The following is a 22,581-nucleotide window of genomic DNA, read 5'->3' as shown; positions in this document are numbered from 1 at the left end:
GGAATGAATTAATAATATGGTTATAAATAATTATATATTTTAAGAGATGCGATACTGATGTACTTGGAACTTTGGATGTTGTATTCATTATCTTCGATCTTTTATTTTTCAAATATATTTTCCTTTGTCTTCTTTTCTCTCTGGCTTGCAAATGGTACATGTTATTGATGTTTTCTTCATAAGAGATAATATGACAGTATATGAAATGCATAATTACATAAATAATATGCTTATATAATAATATTGAATAAAAAACGTACATTTGTAAGCATGGGTCACCAATTTTGAAGCATATTGAGTTGAAGCGGACGAAGAATTTGACAATTTATCGATTTTTTTATGTTAAAAAATGTGTATGTTATTAAAATAAATATTATGTGAATTAAAAAATAAAAAATAATAAAAATAAAATTTCCATAAGAAAAAAGTTACCTTTGTAAATTGAAGTTTTAACAGCTGTAGGTGTTGAGGCTAGATTTGTTGATGTAGTACCCAAATTAATATTTTTTGTATTATCTAAATAGAAACTATTTAGTTTTATAGTCTTTTTAGAAGAATGTGAATGCATTGTATGTCTGCAACCTTAACAGTTAAGATAAATAAAATTAGTTTTTAAATTAATATGCTTAACAGATAACAATTAAGTAGTTAAAATAAAAATTATCTAGCGAACAAAGAGGTAAAAAGTCAATTTGTAGTCATTATTAAGTATTCTTGTTAAGTAGTAGGAAACACAATACAATTTAATTGTGTCCTTTGTTTGAAATGGTTTATTAAAATGTACATATAAATTATAAAATAATGTATTAATGTATTATTTATTTATTAAAAAAAGGTCAATTAAATAGATTGTATTTAATAACTATAGAATTTAATAGTAACATAAGGGCAGTTATGGTATTTCAGTTACATATTGTGAGCGGGAAAAGAGCTTGGAGATGGGTTAGCCAATTGTCACGTGGTAATTTTATACTTATTTATTTTTGTATGTTTTCATTCAACTACAAAAAATTATGATTACAATAATCAAACAAAATGTATTTCAAATTTCAACTACACATAGTAATATGGGTCGAAGTTGGATCCAAATAATATTCGATACCCACACCCATTCTCACTGGTCAGGTGTCTTGTATTTGCACAAAGAAATAGGGTCAAGAAATGGCAATACTCTCCCCAACCAATCTCTATCCCAACGTGTTCTTCATCACTCCGTCTCTCTATCTTTCTCTGCCTGTGTGTATCTTCCTGCCAAAAAGCCTCAAACCCACTTGGTTTCACACCATTATGTAATTAGCTTTTTGTTTCAATGGACTCCAACCCGTCTTCACGCTCGTCGCCGGTTAACCCTTAATGAATCTCCTCGATTCCCCCACAATCGATGAATCTCCTCGATTGCCCCACAATAGATTGGGTTCAAAAACGCAAGGTCTCTTGAAGATGGAAGATTTCATCGACGATGACCACTCCTTCTGCGACATAGTCTCCGTCAGGTGAGAAAAAACGATCGTAACCCCGAATCTCGTTCTTCCACTACAACCATCAATTCCTTCCCTGTGGAAATCACCAGTCATCATCCTCATTTCCAACCTACAGCTTCTTCTAGTTCCATTTGTTGTTTCCCCAATTTCACCCAATTCTTTGTTCGGATGATCTCAGGGGGTAAAACCCTAGTTCTCCATGGAAGCCCTGAAGATAATTTAGTTTCCAACATCCGAAGGCTGGGTAAAGGCGTAAGAGGAGTTTGCATATAGTCTGTCAAGTCCATGTCTTTGTTGGCTTGTCAAGCTATCTTTAACCCCCAAAATGCCCTTTTCGTTCCATGCCCAGATGATCGAATTCGATTCTTTTGAAATCTAGGTTATATAACTTATAACCATTTGTAGCTTAATTTTTTCCATCTGAATGTTTTACAACAGGGGGATTAAGGTAATAGGTTCATGTTTGCAGCATCTAAGGTGTATTTGATCAAATATCTTCTTATAGTTAGCAGGAATCAATGTCTGTTGAAAGGTAATTTATATTTTGCCCCTCATTTATGGTTAACTTATAACCCTCTGTAGCCTCATGTTTTCCATCTGAATCTTTTACAACAGGGGTATTAACTTATAACCCTCTGTAGCCTCATGCCTAGAGCTTGAAGATGTTACTGGAAGGTATATAATATTTTTATCAATGTTTTTTCTAGTTTGGTTTGAATTTGATTTCAATTCCATTAAAACATTTAGTTGCAAATGATTATAGTATTGTAATCAACATAATCCATTGATTGAAGGAGATTTTAAAAGTAGGTAAAGTCTTCTTTGGTTTACTAATTGAAACTTAGACATCAACACATCCAAATTTGCTAAATAGGTGACCTATTGGTCCTAATAAATTATCGATAAAACGGTGTTTTTATCCTAAAAACATTAATAAGTTTGACTTGTTTTATTCTATATATGTATGACCATGGGCAAAACCGTAATTTTTGTATATTTTGATTAGCTACATATACAGTTTAGAAATTAAGCTGTATAGCAGTTAAGCAGTCAATAAATTAAACAGATAGGTACATATACAGTTAACAAATGACTGTTACATGAAAAAAAAAATTAAATTATATAATCATAAAATAAAGATACAAATCAGGTATTTTTTGCATTTATACAAAATTTCTTGCATACACATTGAATGACAACAAAATATAATAATTTAATGCATAAATCAGTATATTAAAATAACAAAGCATAAGAAAATTTTGATTTTGATTTCATTAGCCATGACATGTGATGGCTGATTAGAAATCAGGTTTCAAATAAACACATACACATATACACACTGTAAAAGATGAGTACACCATTTCCAGAAGCATTAACATACATTGAGTGTTTTGTTGTTAAACAGTACATTTGCAGTTATAAATTAATAACCAAAGGAATGACAACAAAATATATTAATTCGTCTATGTGTGTGTGTGGCTATATATGTATGACCATGGGCAAAACAGTAATTTTTGTAATTTTTGATTAGCTACATATACAGTTAACAATTTAATTTTTTAAGCAGTTAAGCAGTCAAGAAATTAAACAGTTAAGCAGTCACACACATGCATAAACATTGGAATAATCGAAAGAGTATTAACTGTTACATGCATATAAAAAATTAAACGATATAGTCATACAATAAAGATAAAAATCAACTATTTTTTTTTGCATATTATACAAAATTTATTGCATACGGATTGAATGACAACCAGCTATATTAATCTGATGAATAAATCAATATATTAAAATAACAAATCATAAGAGAGTTTTGATTTTGATTTCATTATTAATCAAATGCTATGGCTGATTAGAAATCAGGGAAAAAAGAAACAGACATACATATAGACACAAGGTTACAGATACATATAAAATGTTTAAAACATTGACATAAAGATTTACTAAAAAAAATTTATTACATTGATATTTAAAATACATACATATACTAACACTGAGTAATAGATTTCGATAGTCACAGATAGAATGCGACATGAAGATGAACAGATTCAATAATTATAACAAAATTTTTTAATAGACTACATAAAAGAACAACGGATAGCGACTTGAAGACTTGATAACAGTGAGAAATACATTGAGATAGAAACAAATATCAGATGACTTCAACATGCACACAGTGAATAACCATCAAAATTTTTTTTAATAGCTTACCTTAAAGCAATAACAACAGTCGACTTGAAGATTTCCTGCAACGTTTTCTTTATCTCTGAATTTTGGATTCGCTGTGAAGGAAAAGAACCGTGAGAATGTATTTAAGATAAATTGATATTCAAAATTGCGTTTTTTTAGGACTTGATATCACGATATATTTGAAAGAATTTGAAAGATACGCTTATCTTTAGAAATAAAATAATGATTATTTAATTACCATTAATTTGAATTTTGTAGGAAGAAGTCAAAATCAACTCCAGAAATTAAGCACTCGTTTTGTTGTTTGAAGGGTACTATCGGGAAAATCAAAATCAACCTGGGACTTTAATGAAGGTAATTGCATCATTTTTGCCAAGATGTCGTCTTTATTATTTAATTATAAATATAATTAAAATTTATATATAATAAATAAATAAAATATAATATATGTTATTATCCAGGTGATGGCATAAAAATATATTTTACTGCCCAGATGATGGCATAAAAATATGACATTACGATCTTTAAAAAATGTTATAAATTTAGTCATATTATGTCAAAATATTTTTCAAATGATTAAAATGTTTAGTTGTAGACATATTTAATCAATAAAAGTGTAAAACACATTCATTTAACACTCGTAGAAAATTTAATGACATCTCTTGTATTAGAAATCATGTTTTTTTTTTTTTTTGTTTTTGGAGCAAATTGATTTAAATTTATAGTCCTTTGTAATAAGTGCTAAACTAATTTTTGACCAATTACCTTTAGTATACTTAAATGGATTTAAAGTCACGTGTGATGTATCATAGACATAAATTTTTCCCACCCATTAAATTTTTTTTCTTCAAAGCTTTTATTCCATCCAACAAATTATTTCCCATGTAATTTAAACAATGTTATCAATTTTAGAACCGTATTAAAAACAATGATCAACTGTAAATACATAAGATAACGGTTGGGAAATGTACTATAATAAAAGTATAATATATTTAAAAAAATGAACAAACAAATGTAGATTGTAGCATTTTAATTTCATACAGTCCTTTAATTATAGTACCAAACAGAATTAATATCCATTTTATTGTTTTCATTTAAATTGAAATCATATTAGTGTTGCAGTGAAGACCATGAAAAGCAATGATACCAAACAGAATCCAAAAACACACATACAATACATCCTTTAATCAATGAAAGTATGTTGTTATAAGTAATTAAATATAAATCTTCCTATCTAAGTAGGAAACGTTAATGTAATACGTGTGAAATTGTCATACCTCTTTAAATCAAATTGAAATACAAAAAATACCCCTAATTTAATTTAAAGTTAGAGTGCATTAATGACCCTATTTTAATTTGAAGTAACATATTCATACCTATTATCATTAAAAATGTATATTGCTATTATAGATAAAGAAATGGAAATGCATTACTATAATGTTTATATAAAAACCAAAACAATAAACAAATGAACCAAAATGAATAAAAATAAAATGAACCATTGTCTTAAAATTTGTCCAATAACCACCAACATTTCCAACCACTTTTAGTACCAAATCAAGAAACATTATTGTAAACCAAACCAAGATGAACATAAATTTTTTATTTGTTAAAACAAAAAACAACTCACTTTTCCACTTTTGGAACTAAAAGTGGATTTCCGTCTCCCATTGATAGTCTTTTAGATTTTGTTGAACTCAAATCACCTCCACCATCAACATCATAAACGTCGTGGAGGTTGCGCTTCAAATCACCATATATTTTCATTGGACTTGTTGCGGTTGATTTATCAGCTGTTGAGGGAGTAAAACTCTCATCCGTTTGTGATATGACATCCTAAATTAAAAGAACATAAATTGACAATTGGAATAATTAAATATAAATAAAAGTTAATAGGGGAATATAACATACCTTTTGAACATTCTGAATAACATCATCTGATTCCAGGGGTAATTCATTTAAAGACACTGATTGAACACTCTACAAAATAAAATTGAAATATGTAAAACGTTATGTATCTAAATAAAAAACAAATATAAATGTTGAACATCATAACATTATGTACCATAAGCTCTAGTTTACTTTCCAATTCAGAAACAATGGACACATCTTCTGTAAGTTTGACAACGGTGTAGACTTTGGGCTTGACCAATTCCTGTAAAAATAAACTAAAAAACTAACTCTTTCTTAAACTCATTAATTTCAACAATGTCAGAATTAATGAACATTTTGGTTACATCAAAATGACTTTGGGCTTGACCAATTCCTGTAAAAACAAATTATTCAATAAAAGTAGATTGGAAAACATATTAGCCAATAAACTACAAACCATCCCAAACGTTAAGTTTCACTAACTGCATCACTATAACAACACAAGTAACCGTGGTGTTACTTTTTAGGTACTGTGACATTTGGTGTGCCTGACTTCCAAATATAGTGACATTGAGGTGTACATACCTATATAAAAAAATAATTTAATTAGTATGGAAAAATATGATTCAAAATAATAAGAAATTTAAATAAACATCATCTCACTGTAAGTTGCTAATAGTCATCTTTATGTAATGCCTTGATGGATTACGATTTCTTGTCTCAAGTGGCCTGAATGAGACAATTTGCCCAATAACATCTACAAAATTTTAATTAAAAAAAACATATAAGATTAAGTTAAATATGTATATACTAACATTTATAATAAATTACACAAGTTATAAAAGTGAATTTAATAAAATTAAACAACTAACCAAAAAATGAGTCTCTTGGGCATTTCTGTTCGATGATAGAGTTAAAATCAGCAAACACAAAACCATTAACTGGACCAGAAAAATCATCACATTTTTTTATGATACTTTTCCAATCCAAAGTTAAGGTTTGTTTGTGGCCGGTAACACTAAAACCATTTTTAACAGCCGTCATGTTTGGTTTTAAAATGATATAACTTTCACCTTCCTTTAAAAGGTCACGAAATTTGGAAAAATTTTGGTTGAAAACACGAGATTGGTATTTTGTACCATGTTAAAACAAACAAAAACAATTATTCATTGAAACAAATGTAATATTGAGTTGGTTTAAAAAATATTAACCAACATCCTCGTCCATGACGATCATTTCAATTGCTAAAACCTGGTTATTTTTTATGAAATTCCAAATCTTTAACACTCGTAGTTTGAGATGTGAATCATCAGCAATAACTTCAATGTCTTTTAGGTATAGTTTATTGCCGATATTCATTTCCTGCAAACAATTGAGAGAATATGAAAAATAATATCCATTTTACTGTTTTCATTTAAATTGAAAGCATATTAGTGTTGTAGTGAAGACCATGAGAAGCAATAGTACCAAACAGAATCCAAAAACACACATACAATAAACATATAATTTAATTGAAACATTTATATTTAATTGGTCTATATGAGTGTGTGTGTGTTGATATATATTTTTGACCATGGGCAAAAGGGTCATTTTTTTTTAATTATTGAGGTGGTACACATACAATTAAGTAATCAATCAGTTAAGCAGTCAGAAAAAAACATTCATATTAATCTGATGAATAAATCACTATATTAAAATAAGAAATCAAAACAGAATATTGATTTTGATTTCATTATTAATGACATGGTATGGCTGGTCAGAAAAAAAATGAAATGATATAATCATAAAATAAAGATACAAATCAGCTATTATTGAAACATTTATATTTAATTGGTCTATATGAGTGTGTGTGTGGATATATATTTTTGACCATGGGCAAAAGGGTCATTTTTGTAATTATTGAGGTGCTACACATACAATTAAGTAATTAATCAGTTAAGCAGTCAGAAAAAAACATTCATATTAATCTGATGAATAAATCACTATATTAAAATAAGAAATCATAACATAATATTTATTTTGATTTCATTATTAATGACATGGTATGGCTGGTCAGAAAAAAATGAAATGATATAATCATAAAATAAAGATACAAATCAGCTATTTTTTGCATTTATACTAAAGTAATTGCATACACATTGAATGACACTAAGAAGTTTTATTAGATATCAGGGAAGATTAAACAAAGTATTAACTGATTGGATATTAGGGAAGAAATCAGAGAAAAAAGAAACAGAGAAAAAAGAAACAGACATTCAAAATTTCATTCTAAAAATGATTTGATTTTTTTATACATTCGCAATCAATATATAAAGTTTAAAACATCTGATTTTTAATTTCATTATTAATGACATGCTATGGATAATTACAAATCGAGGAAAAAAGAAACAGACAATCGCGACATGAAGATGAACACAATCAATAATTATAAGATCATAACCAAACATCATGACTTTTACATCGATATTTAAAATACATACATACACTAACAGTGAGTAATAGATTTCGATAGTCACAGATAGAATGCGACATGAAGATGAACACATTCAATAAAAGAACAAAGGATAGCGACGTGAAGACTTGATAACAGTAAGAAATACATTGAAATAGAAACATATATCAGACGACTTGAACATGCACACAGTGAATAACAATCAAAATTTTTTTTTAATATCATACCTTAAAGCAATAAGAACAGCCGACTTGAAGATTTCCTGAAACGTTTTCTTTTTCTCCGTATTTTGGATTCGATGTGAATGAAAATAACCGTGAGAATGTATTTAAGATTAATTGATTAGATAAATTGCGTTTTTTTAGGAGTTGATATGATGATATATTTGAAAGAATTAGAAACACACGCTTATCTTTAGAAACAAAATAATGATAATTTAATTTCAATTCATTTGAATTTTGCAGGAAGAAGTCAAAAAGAAGCGCAGAAATCAAGCTGTCGATTTGGTTTCTGAAGGGTAGTATAGGAAATTAACATTAAAAGAAAAGAGTGGGAAAAATTGCTTGGGGGGCTATGTGACTGCCATGTGGCCGAGATTCTACTAATTTATTCATATATATATATATATATATATATATATATATATATATATATATATATATATATATATATATATATATATATATATATATATATATATATATATATATATATATATATTACGATGTTGTTTTAGTTATTTGGTTTGCTTACACAGTATAAAATTATACTGCATCAAAAATTTATGGTTTTTGAAAGATTAAAATCACATCATAGGTTTTATGCTTATTTTCAATTTTTGGTTTTGCTCACATCTAAATTTAAATGCTTTGTGATGGCCGATATATAGTATCTATAAAAAATATATTTTATTATTTTTGTTAACCACTGTCTGTTTATTTGTAGAGTCAAAATAGTATACTGGATATATTGAAAGTTTTTGTGTTGCTTGTAATTCGGAGTTCTGGCTTCTTTAAAAAAGGTGTCCGTCTAAAAGCTATAAAGTTGTCCAACAAAAAACTGTAATATAATCTATAATTTTCTTTTTCAAAACAAAGGTGTCATAATCTAATAAGTATAATCTATAATTTTCTTTTTCAAAACAAAGGTGTCATAATGTGGGTACCCGTTGATTGCCACATCATCAATCATTCCTCATGTATTTTTGATAATTTTCTTTTTACAATTTATTAAACTCTACGAATTTAATGAGACATATTTAAAATAGGCATACTACTAGAAAACTAGGGTAATAACTATGGCACGATCCACAGGTATTCAGTAGGTATAAGACAATACCTACGGATTTGCTACGGAAAATGGCCTGTAGCATAAATGCCAATGAGAAATTTATACCTACAGATTTGCTACGGACTAGCTACGAAATAGTTACAACCTATTCCGTAGGTATAATACCTACAGATTAGCTACGGATACGAATTGCTACAGAATGGCTACAGATTACTGATGGGAGTCAAGCTTCACTAAAGTTGACTAGTTTCCTACGGATTACTGACGGGAGTCAAGTTTGACTAAAGTTGACTAGTTTCCTACGGAATAACTACGGAAATAGATAGCTACGGACGGATCCCACTTTGACTAACATTGACTTTATCACCTATGAATTTCCTACGGCTCACATTACCTACGGATTTTCTGTAGGTATTTATTTTTTATTTAAAAAAAAAAACAGAAAAAAATTAATAAAAAAATTCAGTTTTTTCTGTCCAAAATATTAAAAAAAAAAAAAGAACTCAGTACATTAAACTTATCATAAGATTGAAATTCAACCACAAACAAATAACCTTACAATAAATAATCAACCTAAAAAAATATCAAATACAAATACATATTACTAACATTGTCAAATACTATATTAAATGTGTCTAATAATACACATTAAAAGTGTCAACCACAAAAATTTAACTAAGTGCTTACAAATATAAAACTGAGAATTATTTGGTGGATTACTTGGAAATTTACCGGGTGAGTTGAGTCAAGTTGATAAAGGTCGACCCGTTTTCTTCAATTTGAGTTCTGATCAAAGGCCACCAATTGTTCTTGTTTCAACACACCATAATCAATGATCACAAAAAAAATACAAACATCACGTATTTCTTTATTATGCCATAATTAGGAACATTTTTGAAAGTACAACACTATAAGTAAGACAAAATGAAAGTAGGATGTTATAATAAGCATGTATATCTTGCATTTAACTAGCTCAAAAATAAAAACACATTTCATTATAATAATCATGTTGTTGAATCACTACAATAATCGACTCATTAAAAACCATAATTTTAAACTAAAAAAAACATTAATTTTAAACTAAAAATACTTTTTACTACCAAAAAACATTACATTAAAAACCACATTAAAAATTGTAGATACAAGTTGCCAATAAGGTTAGGTACACTATCAAATAGACGGTCATTAACCTATCAAATGAAAGATACATACGTTCATTAAATTAAGCAGTATTGAAGTCTTGTTTACTATTTACATTAGTTCTGTAATGACATAAATTTTCAAACCAATTTTTTCATTTTCAACACAATAAATCACATGTCACATTTATCAAAACGTCAAATATCAATCATCAACATAGTTTTCAAAAAGTGTTTATCACAAATCCAGGATCCATAAAAATATATCTCCAACTCAGGTGTGTGTGTGTACAATCAAGCCGGTGCCTTCCCGCGATCCTTGGAAATACCTGAAACACATAACACGGTAAGCATGAAGCTTAGTGAGTTACCCAAAAATACCACATACATCACATTAGCCACTCGATGCTATAACACTGTAAGACCCTCCGATCTATGTGTCTCAGTGGGACCCTCCAGTCCCACGGCTCGTTGGACCCACCGGTCCGGTCTGGTTGAGACCCTCCAGTCTCATGGCTCGTTGGACCTTCCGGTCCGGTCTCAATAACACATATTATAACATATATCACACAGACAAATGCACAACTCAAGTAAGCACATAAGACCTCCCGGTCACACATAAATACCACTCTAGGTAAAGTATAGTGATAAGACTCACCTCGTAAGCTAGCTAGTAAAATCTTGTGCTCGGAATCCTCGATCTAGCCTCCGCCTACCACAAGGATAATATCTCTAATTAATACTCTTATCACACTCAAATATACCATTCATTGATCTCTCTTACACTCTAGCCCTAGGAATGGTAAAAGACCATTTTACCCCTCCCTGACCTCCATTACTCATTTGACCAGATCTTAAAGTTAACAGAAGTTAAACTCTAGTCAACAACCCAAATTGACCAGAATCACTGAGTGTACTCATGCGACTCGTCGAGTCCCATCATTTCTCAGTAACCTCGTGAAGGTCCAGCTCGTTGAGTTATCCCCTAACTCGCCGAACTATCGCATGGTCCAGCTCATCAGGACAATTCCTAATCGACTCGTCGAGTAGGCTCATTAACTCGGCGAGTCCATTCAGACTCATTTGCATTTAGATGATTTCAAGGCAAAAAACTCACTCACACTCTAGATCTATTCTCTCAAGGCTATAATATCACGTAAAGCCACGAGCTTTACGTTCATGCATGGCACTTTAGGGCCAAAAATGCTAAGAACATGCTTGAGAAGGACTTTCTCATTCAAGGAGTCAACATGGCTGAATAAAGCAGGGTACTTTTGACTCAAGGGACCTCACAAGGTCCAGATCTGATGTTCCACTCTAAAAAGATGCTCAAAGCCTTCAAAGACCCACAAAATAACATGGAAATGAAGCACTAACTCTCAAATCATGAGATCTACTCATATAATGGAAAAGATTCGAACTTTATACCTTAAACAGATGTTCCTTGATGTTTAGCAACAGATCTAATAGCCTCTTCACAATCCTTGCTTGGAATCCTCCTTTCCTCTACCAAAATGCACCAAAAAAATCTCAAACAATGGCTCACAACACTCTCAAAAGCTTAAAGGGGGCGATTAGGGTTTTCTCTCAGACAAGTATGGCCCCAAATGAGGCTATAAGTGCCTTTAAATAGGCCTCAAACCTGGGAATTTAGGGTTTCCACTCACAGTGCCTACTTGGCGAGTCTACTCTTGGACTCGTCGAGTAGATCATTAAACCCACGTGGCCACACCCTCCTCCTACTCGGCGAGTTGTAGCACCAACTCGTTGAGTAGATCAATGATCCTCAAAAATAAATAATTAAAATAATATACCTGGGAATCCGGATGTTACAATTCTCCCCCACTAGAATTAGACTTCGCCCTCAAAGCCATGCACCGCAAATAATTCTGGATGCTGCTCTCGCATCTCTGACTCTGGCTCCCTGTAACAACTCAAATTTTCAAACAAAATTTTCATTTTTAAAAATAAAGTATTTCCATTCAAAACAAGGCATAAAGAGTTGAAGTATTCTATCAAATACAAATAGTCAAAATCCCAAGATCATAAAAACATTCTCCAGTGTGTATCGATCACGCCGGTGCCTTCCCACGGTCCTCGCTAGTACCTGAAACACATACATAAACAACTATAAGCATAAATGCTTAGTGAGTTCCCCAATATACAACTTACGCACATACGCCTTTCCAGGCCTTGACCTTCCGGTCCATGTGTCTCAGGGGACTTCCGTCCCTGCTGGGTAAACCTTCCGGTCCTACCCACGCCGACCTTCCGGTCCATCACACAACATATCGCCTTCCGGCCCATAACATATTGCCTTCCGGCCCATAATATAATCGCCTTCCGGCCCATGACATACATAGCACATATAACAAATAACTTACCACATATAGCATACATATCACATATCATCTCTGACCTTCCGGTCACACAGTCAAACCCTTCCGGGTACAGTATAGTGAGAAGACTCACCTCGTAAATGCTGAAAGCTAGCAAATCCTGAAGTCACTCGTGCACAATCCGACGAGCTACAACCTCCCTATAATATCACGTATCTCTCATTAACACTTATATCTTATAAGTGTGACTATCCCTAAAGAGACAAACTTAGGTCAACTCTGGTCAACGGTCAACTCGACCGGACTCGGCGAGTGCCATGGCGACTCGGCGAGTCTAGACGTCCTCCCCGACTTCCCCTGATGTTCCCTTTCTACTCGTTGAGTATCCCTCTTGACTCGACGAGATCCTTGTGGAAGAATCGCGGGGCCACCCCGACTCCACTCGCCGAGTCTGAAGAACAGCTCGACGATTTCCAGACAATCTCCAAGCTACTCGCCGAGTCTGTTCATCGGACTCGGCGAGTCCACGCCATGCAGTCGATCAAACTGCTTCCTGAGATAAGTTTCGTCCCGAAATACACAAGCATGGGACCTTCTGGAACTCTAAAGGTCCTAATACAGGATTATAGTCGTTGGGTAATAAGGTACTAATTCATCTAATCACCAAATGGGATCCATAAACCCTAGATCCATGCACACATCAACATAACAGAAAGGAATCCGAAATATTACCTGGAATATGCCCTCTCTGTGTCTCCAAACCGCAGAACTCGAATCCCTTGCTGTTCCTTTAGCCAAAACTCTTCTCCTCCTTGCACAACAATTTCTTCAAAGCCCTAATATCCTTCAATCTTGCTCTAGATGCCCACAGCCGTTTAGGGTTCTTCTCAGTCGACTAAAAACGGACAATGACGGCCTATAAGTGCATTATATACGACCCAAAACTGAACGGTTAGGGTTTTCGCTAAACAGCGTAGACTCGCCGAGTCCGTATCGGACTCGTCGAGTCCAGTCGCGAACCCGCGACCAAGTCTGCGATCCTACTCGGCGAGTCTAGGCTCCAACTCGCCGAGTCCCCTCTTAACTCACCCCAAAACATAATTTAACAATACCTGAGATTCCGGGCTGTTACAACTCTCCCCCACTTGGATTAGACTTCGCCCTCGAAGTCTCACTCTGAAAATAGTTCCGGATGCTGCTCCCGCATCTCACGTTCCGGCTCCCAAGTCATTTCCGACCCCTTACGGTGTTGCCACTGGACCAACACCAAAGGTACTTCCTTGTTCCTCAGAACCTTGATCTTCCGATCCCTGATGGCCACTGGTCTCTCGGCATAATTCAGGCTCGCATCCACCTGAATATCCTCCAATGGAACCACTGCCGATTCATCGGCTATGCACTTCCTCAATTGCGACACATGAAAAGTGTCGTGGATCTGTCCCAACTCCGCTGGCAACTCCAACCGATATGCTACCCGGCCTATCCTTGCAATCACACGAAATGGCCCAATATACCGGGGCCCCAACTTGCCCCTCTTTCTGAATCGAATCACCCCTTTCCAAGGGGAGACCTTCAGGAGAACGAAGTCGCCGACCTGAAATTCAAGCTCGGATCGGCGCCTGTCTGCATAACTCTTCTGTCGGCTCTGGGCAGTCAATAACTTATGCCTAACTTGCTGAATATGCTCTGTCGTCTGAAGCACGATCTCCGTGCTGCCCATCACTCTCTGTCCCACCTCTCCCCAGCAAATGGGGGTCCGACATCTCCTACCATACAACAGCTCAAAAGGTGGCATACCAATGCTCGAATGATGGCTGTTGTTGTAGGAAAACTCTGCCAAAGGTAAATACGCATCCCAACTACCCCCGAAATCTAACACACACGCCCGGAGCATGTCCTCCAGCGTCTGAATCGTCCGCTCGCTCTGACCGTCTATCTGGGGATGGTATGCGGTACTAAAATGCAATTTAGTACCCAGCTCCTCATGAAATTTCTTCCAGAACCTGGAAGTGAAACGCACATCACGGTCTGAAACAATCGAGATCGGTACCCCATGCCGAGATACTACCTCTCTCACATATATCTCCGCCAACTTCTCCGCTGAAGAACTCTCACTGATGGCAAGGAAGTGTGCACTCTTCGTCAACCTATCCACAATCACCCAAATTGCATCAACTCCCCTGGCAGTCCTTGGCAATTTGCTGATGAAATCCATAGTGATTTGTTCCCACTTCCACTCGGGGATCTCCAATGGTTGTAACTTGCCGTGCGGTCTCTGGTGCTCGGCCTTAACCCTACGGCAGGTCAAGCACCTCTCAACGAACCATGCAACGTCCCTCTTCATACAGGGCCACCAATACTCTTTCCTCAAGTCCAAATACATATTCGTAGCACCGGGATGGATCGAGAATTTCGATCTATGAGCCTCTTCCATCAAAGTAATACGCGTACCGCCCACAAACGGTACCCAAATCCGACCCTGAAATGTCATAAGCCCTCGCCCATCCTTAACGAACTCTGAAATTAACCCCACAACCCGCTCTTTCTTCTGCATTTCCGGTCGCACAGCTTCAGCCTGTGCCCCACGAATAGCATCCAATACAGGAGTCATCACAGTCAGTCTCAAGCATACATCTCGCAATGGAGTGCTCTCCGCCTTGCGGCTCAACGCGTCAGCTACCACATTAGCCTTACCTGGGTGGTACAGGATCTCACAATCATAATCCTTGACCACATCCAACCACCTCCTCTGACGCATATTTAGGTTGGGCTGATCCATCAAATACTTCAAGCTCTTATGGTCCGTATATATTGTACATCGAACCCCATACAGGTAGTGACGCCAAATCTTGAGAGCGAATACAACTGCCCCCAACTCTAAATCATATGTGGGATATCTCGCCTCATGAGGCTTCAGCTGCCTCGACGCATACGCAATCACATGACCCCTCTGCATCAACACTGCACCCAGTCCCGAAATCGATGCGTCGCAATATACTACAAAATCTTCCATCCCTTCCGGGAGGGCTAATACCGGGGCTTCGCACAACCTCTGGCGGAGTGTCTCAAAGGAGGTCTGCTGCTCGGGCCCCCATGAGAATGCAACACCCTTCCGGGTCAATCTGGTGAGTGGCACTGCGATCTTGGAGAAATCCTTGATGAATCTCCGATAATACCCTGCCAACCCAAGGAAGCTCCTGATCTCAGAAGGTGACTTCGGCACCTCCCAAATCATCACCGCCTCAACCTTGGCCGGATCGACCAATATCCCTTTCTGATTAACAACATGTCCTAGAAATTGGACCTCCCGCAGCCAGAAGTCACATTTGGAGAACTTTGCATAAAGCTTCTCCGACCTCAATACCTCGAGGACCTCCCTCAAATGCTCCTCATGTTGCTCTCTAGATCTAGAATACACCAGAATGTCGTCGATAAATACAATCACTGACCGATCCAACATCGGTCTGCATACCCTGTTCATGAGATCCATGAACACAGCCGGGGCATTGGTGAGTCCGAAAGGCATCACCACAAACTCATAATGCCCATATCGCGTCCTAAACGCTGTCTTCTGGACATCCCTATCCCGTACCCTCACCTGATGGTACCCTGACCTCAGATCGATCTTGGAAAACCAAGACGCTCCCTGCAACTGATCGAATAAATCATCGATCCTCGGTAACGGGTAACGGTTCTTGACCGTCAACTTGTTCAACTCCCGGTAGTCAATGCACATCCGGTGTGAACCATCCTTCTTCTTGACGAACAGAATAGGTGCTCCCCACGGCGAGCTGCTCGGCTGAATGAATCCCTTCCCCAGCAACTCCTGGAGCTGCGAGGACAACTCTTGCATCTCTGGAGGTGCAAGACGATAAGGCACCTTAGCAATAGGCGCGGCCCCCGGAACCAGATCGATACCAAACTGTACTTGCCTCACAGGAGGTACTCCCGGCAGCTCCTCGGGAAAAACATCTGGAAACTCACGCACCACAGGGACCTCCTCAACTGACTTCGGTCTCTCGGAAACCTCCCGCGTATCCATCACATACGCCACAAAACCCTTACAGCCTTGCTGTAGACACTGCCTCGCCCTAGCGGCCGAACAAAAAGTTGATCCCGAACGGGTACCCTCGCCGTACACCGAAAGAACTCCCCCACTATGGTCTCGTATAGTCACCAACTGACGCTCACAGTCGATGACAGCGCCGAATCGGCTCAACCAGTCCATGCCCACGATGACATAGACATCACCCATCGCAATAGGAATCAGGTCAATCGGGAATTCAATCCCGAAAATCTCTAGCACACATCCCCGAAGAACCTCCGTGGCACAAATCACTTTCTCGTCAGCTATAGAAACCCTCAGAGGTCGACTCAACGACTCACGACTAACGCTGGTATGCTGACTAAAGGCTAAAGATACAAAGGATCTACTCGCACCCGAGTCAAATAACACTAAGGCAGGCACAAAGTTCACAAGGAAAGTACCTACGCATATAATAACATAAGCATAACATCTCGACATTAAAATAATTACATGAATTACAACATACCTGCCACAACATCGGGCGCAGCGCGGACCTCCTCCGCAGTCAGCTGAAAGGCTCTCCCCCGAGCCCTCGGGGCTTCGGCCTTCACCGGTCGAGTCACAGTAGCTCCGGCAACAGGTGCAGATCCCTGAAGAAGCTGAGGGCACTCGGCCTTCCTATGGCCAGTTTGGTTGCAATGAAAGCAAACCGTAAATCCCTTGGGGCACTCCCTAGCAATGTGCCCCTCCTTGCCACACTTGTAGCAAGCACCAGATCGACATACCCCATCATGACTCTTGCCGCACTTCCCGCAAGTGCGTCCCTTCGAACCTCCTGTCCTCAGATCGGCGGACTTTATCCGCTTGGCTGCCGGCTGGGACTGAGCCGGTCGCCGGTCCACCCGCTGAGACTCGGCCTCCTCCCTGGCCTGGGTCTCCAACTCGATCTCGCGCTTCCTGACATTTGCCTAAAGCTCAGCAAAAGTATGGTAAGTGGAGTTTGACACAAACTCCCGGATATCCCTCCTCAAGACACCCAAGTACCGGCTCATCCGAGCCTGCTCTGTGGACACCAGCTCGGGGCAAAACATCGCCCTCTCATGAAACTTCCGCGTGATCACCGCCACCGAATCTGTACCCTGCTTGAGGGTTAAGAACTCCTGAACCAATCGTTCCCGCTCCACCAGGGGAACGTACTCATCCCTGAACATGGCAGTAAACCCCTCCCATGTCACCGCTGTAGTCTCTGCCAAAGTGAAGTTCGCCGTCACAAACTTCCACCAGTCCTTCGCTCCCAGACGGAGCTGGTTCAAAGCGAACCGTACCCTCAGGTGCTCCGGGCATGAACAAGTGTAGAAGCACCCCTCTATATCCGCGATCCACCTCATCGCAGCAATCGGATCCTGCGTCCCATCGAACTCTGGTGGCTTCATGTTGCTGAACTCTCGGAACAACAATGAGTCACCCCCCTGTGGCCTAGCAGCGGCCACAGCTGCGGTAGCTGCAGCGGTTGCAGCCTCAGTCAATGCGGCGTACCGCTCGTCGAACGTCTCCATCAGGGTGGTCTTAATAGACCCAAACATCTCCGGGATCTCAGCCCGGATTGCCGCAGCTACCTCCTCGTGAATCATCTGACGAATCTCCTCGTCACTCACACCGCTCGAACTCGCTCCGTGGCGTGGTCTAACCATGATGTCTCTGAAATACAACATAAAACTATCAGAGACTCCATCGAGTATAATCGCACTCGATAACGCAACCCTAGTCAGTCTCCGATATCCAGGGATTCTTACTTGAGCCTCCCACTGACCCGGTGTCTTTGGTAGTACGGGCCCAATACTACCGACCACACCGCATCAGCATTCATCCCAAGTCTTCCTCCCCAAACCCCGGATAGTGAGTACTCTACTTCTGTTATGCACTATCTACCCGCACACTAGCAAGCATCTCATATCGGCAAACTTCCCTAGACTAAGGCATCACAAATCAGGCCACTCTAGTCCTATCATGAATACCTAGTATTCTAGCATGCATAACAGTTCATATCATATAACATTGTAAGGTATTTTGGGGATCTTTACCGTTCGGGCGCTGACTGATCGTACACACTGCTTCTTTCTTGCTTACCACAAAACCATTTACAAAAGTTTATGCCTTTATTTAAAAAAATTTCCCTCAAATCCCCGGTTTGAGTTCAGTTACTCCCGAAGGTGCACCCGAATCCCTCAAACCAAGGCTCTGATACCAATTGTAACAACTCAAATTTTCAAACAAATTTTTCATTTTTAAAAATAAAGTATTTCCATTCAAAACAAGGCATAAAGAGTTGAAGTATTCTATCAAATACAAATAGTCAAAATCCCAAGATCATAAAAACATTCTCCAGTGTGTATCGATCACGCCGGCGCCTTCCCATGGTCCTCGCTAGTACCTGAAACACATACATAAACAACTATAAGCATAAATGCTTAGTGAGTTCCCCAATATACAACTTACGCACATACGACTTTCCAGGCCCTGACCTTCCGGTCCATGTGTCTCAGGGGACTTCCGTCCCTGCTGGGTAAACCTTCCGGTCCTACCCACGCCGACCTTCCGGTCCATCACACAACATATCGCCTTCCGGCCCATAACATATTGCCTTCCGACCCATAATATAATCGCCTTCCGGCCCATGACATACATAGCACATATAACAAATAACTTACCACATATAGCATACATATCACATATCATCTCTGACCTTCCGGTCACACAGTCAAACCCTTCCGGGTACAGTATAGTGAGAAGACTCATCTCGTAAATGCTGAAAGCTAGCAAATCCTGAAGTCACTCGTGCATAATCCGACGAGCTACAACCTCCCTATAATATCACGTATCTCTCATTAACACTTATATCTTATAAGTGTGACTATCCCTAAAGAGACAGACTTAGGTCAACTCTGGTCAACGGTCAACGATCAACGGTCAACTCGACCGGACTCGGCGAGTGCCATGGCGACTCGGCGAGTCTAGACGTCCTCCCCGACTTCCCCTGATGTTCCCTTTCTACTCGTCGAGTATCCCTCTTGACTCGACGAGATCCTTGTGGAAGAATCGCGGGGCCACCCCGACTCCACTCGCCGAGTCTGAAGAACAGCTCGACGAGTTCCAGACAATCTCCAAGCTACTCGCCGAGTCTGTTCATCGGACTCGGCGAGTCCACGCCATGCAGTCGATCAAACTGCTTCCTGAGATAAGTTTCGTCCCGAAATACACAAGCATGGGACCTTCTGGACCTCTAAAGGTCCTAATACAGGATTATAGTCGTTGGGTAATAAGGTACTAATTCATCTAATCACCAAATGGGTTCCATAAACCCTAGATCCATGCACACATCAACATAACAGAAAGGAATCCGAAATATTACCTGGAATATGCCCTTTCTGTGTCTCCAAACCGCAGAACTCGAATCCCTTGCTGTTCCTTTAGCCAAAACTCTTCTCCTCCTTGCACAACAATTTCTTCAAAGCCCTAATATCCTTCAATCTTGCTCTAGATGCCCACAGCCGTTTAGGGTTCTTCTCAGTCGACTAAAAACGGACAATGACGGCCTATAAGTGCATTATATACAACCCAAACCTGAACGGTTAGGGTTTTCGCTAAACAGCGTAGACTCGCCGAGTCCGTATCGGACTCGTCGAGTCCAGTCGCGAACCCGCGACCAAGTCTGCGATCCTACTCGGCGAGTCTAGGCTCCAACTCGCCGAGTCCCCTCTTAACTCACCCCAAAACATAATTTAACAATACCTGAGATTCCGGGCTGTTACACTCCCAAGTCAAATCGGACCCTTTCCGATGCTGCCACTAGACTTGAACCAGGGGCACTTCCTTGTTCCTAAGAACCTTCACCTTTCTATCCAAAATCTCGATCGGCCTCTCAAGATAATTCAGGCTCGCATCTACCTGAATGTCCTCCAGTGGTACCATTGCCGTCTCATCGGCTACACACTTCCTCAACTGTGACACGTGGAAGGTGTTATGGATCTGACTCAACTCTGTAGGTAGCTCTAACTAGTATGCTACTCTACCCACCCAGGTAGTTACCCTGAACGGACCGATGTATCGGATCACACCTTTCCATGGGGATACCTTTAGGAGCACAAAATCTCCGACCTGGAATTCCATCTCGGATCGTCGCCTGTCTGCATAAATCATCTGTTGACTCTGAGTCGTCAGTAACCTCTATCTGACCTGCTGAATCTGCTTGGTCATTTTCAACACTATCTTCGTGCCACCCATCACTCTCTGTCCCACTTCTCCCCAGCAAATGGGAGTCCGACACCTCCTCCCATACAAAAGATGAAAGGGAGACATACCAATACTCGAATGATGGCTATTGTTGTAAGAAAACTCAGCCAATGGTATGTAGGTGTCCCAACTTCCTCTGAAGTCCATGACACATGCACACAACATGTCCTCAAGGCTCTGAATCATCCTCTCACTTTGCCCATCTGTCTATGGCTGATATGCAGTACTGAAATGCAAGCGCGTGCCCAACTCCTCGTGAAACTTCTTCCAAAACCTGGAAGTAAAACGCACATCTCGATCCGACACTATCGAGACCGGTACTCCATGTCGCGCTACCACTTATCTCACATAGATCTCGGACAATCTCTCCACAGAAGAACTCTCACTAATAGCAAGGAAGTGAGCACTCTTTGTCAGTCGGTCCACAATCACCCAAATCGCGTCAACTCCTCACGCAGTCCTCGGTAACTCGGTAATAAAGTCCATTGAGATCTGTTTCCACTTACACTGGGGAATCTCTAGAGGCTAAAATGGTCCATGTAGATGCTGGTGCTCTTCCTTGACCTGACGGAAGGTCAAGCATCTCTCAACTACCCAAGCAACATCCCTCTTCATACAGGGACATCGGTAGTCTCTCTTCAGGTCCAAATACATCTTGGTGGCCCTTGGATGGATCGAGAATCTCGATCTATGCGCCTCCACCATCAGTATACTCCGATCCCCGCCCATATAGGGCACCCAAATCCGTCCTCAGAAAGTCATAAGTCCTCGGCTATCCGTCACAAACTCGGGTACCTGCCCAATCATCTGCTCCTTCTTGTAGTTCTCCGGTTTCACGGCCTCTGCCTGGGCTTCTCGAATGGTATCCAATACTGGAGTCATCACTACCATCCTCATACACATATCTTGAATCAGGGCACTCTCTGCTCTGCGGCACAGGGCGTCGGCTACCACGTTAGCCTTGCCCATATGATACAGGATCTCACAATCATAGTCTTTCACCACATCCAACCATCTCCTCTGTCGCATATTTAGGTTGGCCTGGTCCATGAGATATTTCAGGCTTTTGTGGTCTGTGTATATGGTACACCGAACCTTGTACAAATAATGGTGCCAGATCATGAGGGCGAACACCACCGCCCCAGCTCTAGATCATGGGTAGGATATCTCGTCTCATGAGGCTTCAACTGCCTCGATACGTATGTTATCACATGATCTCTCTGCATCAGCACCGCACCTAACCCGGATATGGATGCATCATAAAAAACCATAAAGTACTCCACTCCCTCGAGAAGGGCTAACATCGGGGCTTCGCACAGTCTCTGGCGAAGAGTCTCGAATGAAGTCTGGTGCTCGGGACCCCAAGTAAAAGCAACGCCCTTCCGGGTCAATCTGGTGAGGGGGACGACAATCTTATAGAAATCTCTGATAAATCGCTGATAGTAGCCAGCCAATCCCAGGAAACTCCTGATCTCGGTGGGGGATCCCGACACCTCCCATC

General features: G+C 39.0%; 1 long non-coding RNA gene across 1 annotated transcript; it reads left to right on the top strand.

Annotated features, from left to right (window-relative positions):
• The first annotated feature begins 1,283 nt into the window (after nucleotides 1-1,283).
• On the top strand, nucleotides 1,284-8,566 carry LOC145072926 (uncharacterized). Its single transcript, XR_013691193.1, has 5 exons — nucleotides 1,284-1,768; nucleotides 1,920-2,013; nucleotides 2,097-2,156; nucleotides 3,930-4,025; nucleotides 8,460-8,566. It is a non-coding gene; the product is annotated as an uncharacterized LOC145072926 (long non-coding RNA).
• Nucleotides 8,567-22,581: the final 14,015 nt, after the last annotated feature.

The sequence above is a fragment of the Lactuca serriola genome, chromosome 1, assembly GCF_051521515.1.
Source record: "Lactuca serriola cultivar US96UC23 chromosome 1, Lser_US96UC23_V15, whole genome shotgun sequence".
In the NCBI taxonomy this organism is placed as follows: domain Eukaryota; kingdom Viridiplantae; phylum Streptophyta; class Magnoliopsida; order Asterales; family Asteraceae; genus Lactuca; species Lactuca serriola.
The sequence above is the reverse complement of the archived record's forward strand: the minus strand, read 5'-3'. Positions and strand labels throughout refer to the sequence as shown.